Consider the following 3,998-nt stretch of genomic DNA (forward strand, 5'->3'; position numbering starts at 1 on the left):
ACCATCGACCCTGCCTTGAGTGTGACAGGGGGCGGTGCCCCAACCCCCCAATCGGCCCTACCCTGAGCGTGACTGAGGGTGGCATCTCAACCTCCCGATCCGCCCTGCTTTGTGCATGACAGGGGGTGGCACCCCAACTCCCCAATCGGCCCTGCTCTAAGCCCGACCGGGTGCTGGACCTAGGGATTGGGCCTGCCCTCTGCCACCCAGGAGCAGGCCTGAGCCAGCAGGTCGTTATCTCCCGAGGGGTCCCAGACTGCGAGAGGGCACAGGCCAGGCCGAGGGACCCCCCTGCCCCCCAAGTGCACAAATTTTTGTGCACCGGGCCTCTAGTCCTATATAATAAAAGGGTAACATGCTAAGTGTCCAGTCAACTGATCAGCCGTTCAATCAATCAAAGCATAATATGCTGATGATTTTCTAAGGCCACTCAACCACTCACTATGATGTGCACTGACCACCAGGGGGCAGATACTCTGACCAGTAGGTTAGCTTGCTGCTGGGGTCTGGCCCATCAGGACTGAGAGAGATAGGCTGGACATGCCTTGGAGCCTCCAACAGTCCTCCCGCTGCTGGCCACCCAGAAAACGGCCCAATCCCACAGGCCAGGCCAAGGGACCCCACTGGTGCATGAATTCATGCACTGGGCCTCTAGTTATTCTTAATATATGATGTTTTGTCTGTAAAATTGGGAGGAGTGCTTCCATTTCTACTCTTGGAAGTTTTTTGACAGTGACATTATTTGAAAATTTTCCTGGGTATGGGGGAGATGAGAAAGGAGGTGATCCATAGTGCCTGCTCTAGTCTGAGAGGTTCTATGGAACTTGATGCCCAGAAAAGATACCTCAAAATTGCTTAGCACTTTATGATTTACAACCCTGTCACATAATCTCTATGGATTTCTACAGAAGAGGAAAGGAGGCCCAGAGAGATAACATGACGTGGCACTCAGTGAGTGGTATGTATGATCAAGATTCAAATCCAGATCTCTCGATCTAAAATCCAGTGCTCTTAACACATCAGCACAAGTGGTACAAATACAGACCTTGATACCTGCTTCCCAAGGCTACTGCATGGACTGTGGATAATGTGGCCCAGAGTGCTCTCTAGAATTCTACCCCTTCCTTCCAATTGCTTACTTCTGGCATTTCTAAGGTGTGGTGAAACCCAACAAAGAACCACGGCAGTGATCTAAGTGAAAATTAACTGTAAACTTGTATATGCTATCTTAGAGAGTTTATTAGACTGCGATTGGAAACTTTTAAAGCACTGTGATAATTTAACATATTCTGACAGTAGTTATAGCAGCACCTAACTTAGGATGTATGGGGATTGCCAAATTCTTGCCCCTCCAAGTTTTATTGAGATATAATTGACAATAACATTATATAAGCTTAAGGTATACAATACAATAATTTTGACTTATGTATATGTTTTGAAATGATAATCATAATAAGTTTAGTTAACATCTATCACCATCACCTCACAGTTAGAAAATGATTTTTCCTTGTGGTGAGAACTTTTAAGATCTACTCTCTTAGCAACTTTCAAATATACAAAAGAGTATTGTTAGCTATAGTCATCATATTGTACATTACATCCCCAGAAATTATTTGTTATAACTGGAAGTTTGTACCTTTTTACCACCTTCACCCCATTCCTTCACCCTCACCCCCACTTCTGGCAACCATAAATCTGATCTCTGTTTTTATGAGTTTGGTTTTTTTGTTAGATTCCACATATAAGCAAGTTTATACAGTATTTGTCTCTCTGTGTAACTTATTTCACTCAGCACAATGTCCTCAAGGTTATTTCAAATGGCAGAATTTCCTTATTTTTTATGGCTGAATAATATTCCATTATACATATACACCATATTTTCTTTACCCATTCACCCATTGCTGGACACTTAGAATGTTTCTATATCCTGGCTACTGTGAATAATGCTGCAATGAACACGGGGGCTCAGATATTTCTTCAGATCCCAAATTGTTAAGAGCTGCTTAAGTTATTGGGTATAGCTAGAAAGATATAACCAGTAAAGAACAAGGTTTGTTGGCTGATATGAAAATAAATGCTATGCCACCTCTGTGTAATACCACTGTCTATGGTGAAATTTCTGAATTAGTTACTTTAAAGGAAAAATTTTATTTTCTTGATCCCCCCCCCCAAACTCTAGTAATGCCATCTATCTCTTGGTACAATTCTGGGGAAAGATTTTTCCTCATAATTCCCTCTATATTGCTTGGATGCTAATCAAATGTCAAGGAAAGCAACATACCTGTGAGAAGCTCTTAGTACTCATTCCTGTTGCCCATCTTTCAGTAGTCAGATTTTCTCTAAACTAAGAAACTTCTTTCTTGGGAAGCTTCAAAACCTCAAGATGATTGCAATGAGCTCTTAAGACATGTGACCAAAAGTAAGAAGCATTTTCTTCCTCTTCAGACCTCGTGCTTCTTCCTTTTTTCCCCCTGTGTTTTTTAGTTTTATTTTGGTTTCTAACTAGTTCATTTTGGGGAAGCTAAGGGAGTGTTCCCAGAAGTGCCAAACTCCTGCTTGGTGTTTATTGCAAAACAGATATTTAGTGAGAAGGTTTTATCTTGTGCCCATCACAAGTTCCTCCAGATTTCTTGCTCCCTGGGAGCTCTTGTGGTCGCTCAGTTGGTTCAAGCCCTGTGTTGGAAGCAGTTCTAGCCAACATACCTGGAATTGAACATGTGAATTGGTAGAGAGAGGCCTTTCTTCCCTTGTTTGTTTCCTGAAACTGCTGTGCTTCTTCAACTAGGTCTCAGGTATGTTTGAGCCTTGAAATCAGGCTGTGTAATTCTGCTTCTTTCCCCTCTGACACCTCCTTTGTTTGCCACAAACTTGACTGCCTATTGAAGAGATTACCCATGTTGTTCTTTGGCTTGGGGTGTACAACAACCCATTTACAGGGCCAGCCCTTGGCAGAACTAGGAGTTTCGAGCCAGGTCTGGATAGTTTAACTTTAGTACTCCCTCCTTCACATATCTCTATAGTATCAAGGGCAAGATCGCCTTCTCCTATGTGTGTTACAGTCCAGAAACTTGGGGATCCACCCTCTTTTGACAGCCCAGTGCTTCTTACCTTTAATGCTGGGGTCTAACCCCAGCAGGTCCAGGGGTTCCCCATAGGTGTGGGTGGAGTCAGCGAAGAAGGAATTACACAGAGACAGCGTTCAGTTGATCAGCAGCCTAGCCAGGATCTCTAGCCAAGTTCTGGTCAGGATCTCCAGCGAAGTTCTGGTTTGGAACTCCAGCCAGGTTCTGTGTCCATGTTCTCTTGCTAGGTTCTCCAGCCAGGTTCTCCAGGTTATCCAGCCAGGTTCTGTAGCCATGTTCCCTTGCTAGGTTCTCCAGCCAGGTTCAGTCACCAGGTTCTAGTCAGGTTCTCTTGCCATGTCCTATCCAGGTTCTGTAGCCAGGTTCTGTCTCTAGGATCTTCAGCCAGGTTCTCTTGCTAGGTTCTGTCTCTAGGTTCTGTTGCCAGTTTCTGTCCAGGATCTTTTGCCATGTTCTCTCCAGCAAAGTTCTTCTGTCTCTAGGTTCTGTGTAGCTTCTGTCTTCTAAGTTCTGTCTTCTAAGATCTGTGTCAAGAAGGCCTACTCCTGCATGAATTTTCATTCATCGGGCCTCTAGTTAAGAAATAAAGCTTATTTCTTTTCTGGGCTGGACTGTGACAATGTAGTCAATAGAAGACTATGAATTGATACTCATCCATGTTTCTAACTCTATCTCTCTCCCTTCCTCTCTGTAAAAACTCAATAAAATATATTTAAAAAAAAAAGAACAGTATGCCATATACGCCAGGTCCCTTGAAACATATGCTGTGCAGATGTTTCTTCCCTGCAGCAACTGTGTCAAGCAGCAAGGATGGACTGGCTCCTGGCACTTTAAGTACTGAAACCACAACATTTCAATAGAAGTGAAGCTCAGAAAAAGAGACGACAGCAGAATAATATATTTTGCAATAACATC

General features: G+C 43.5%; 1 protein-coding gene across 1 annotated transcript in view; it reads right to left on the reverse strand.

Moving 5' to 3' along the window:
- LOC102754110 (toll-like receptor 13) overlaps positions 1–2,345 on the reverse strand; it is a 22,595-nt gene extending 20,250 nt beyond the window's left edge. The window contains exon 1 of the mRNA XM_006754245.2: positions 2,282–2,345. The gene's annotated coding sequence lies outside the window, so the exon portion shown is untranslated. The remainder of the gene's footprint in view (positions 1–2,281) is intronic.
- Between the last annotated feature and the right edge of the window lie 1,653 nt (positions 2,346–3,998).

Source organism: Myotis davidii, unplaced genomic scaffold (assembly GCF_000327345.1).
Source record: "Myotis davidii unplaced genomic scaffold, ASM32734v1 scaffold1633, whole genome shotgun sequence".
In the NCBI taxonomy this organism is placed as follows: Eukaryota; Metazoa; Chordata; class Mammalia; order Chiroptera; family Vespertilionidae; genus Myotis; species Myotis davidii.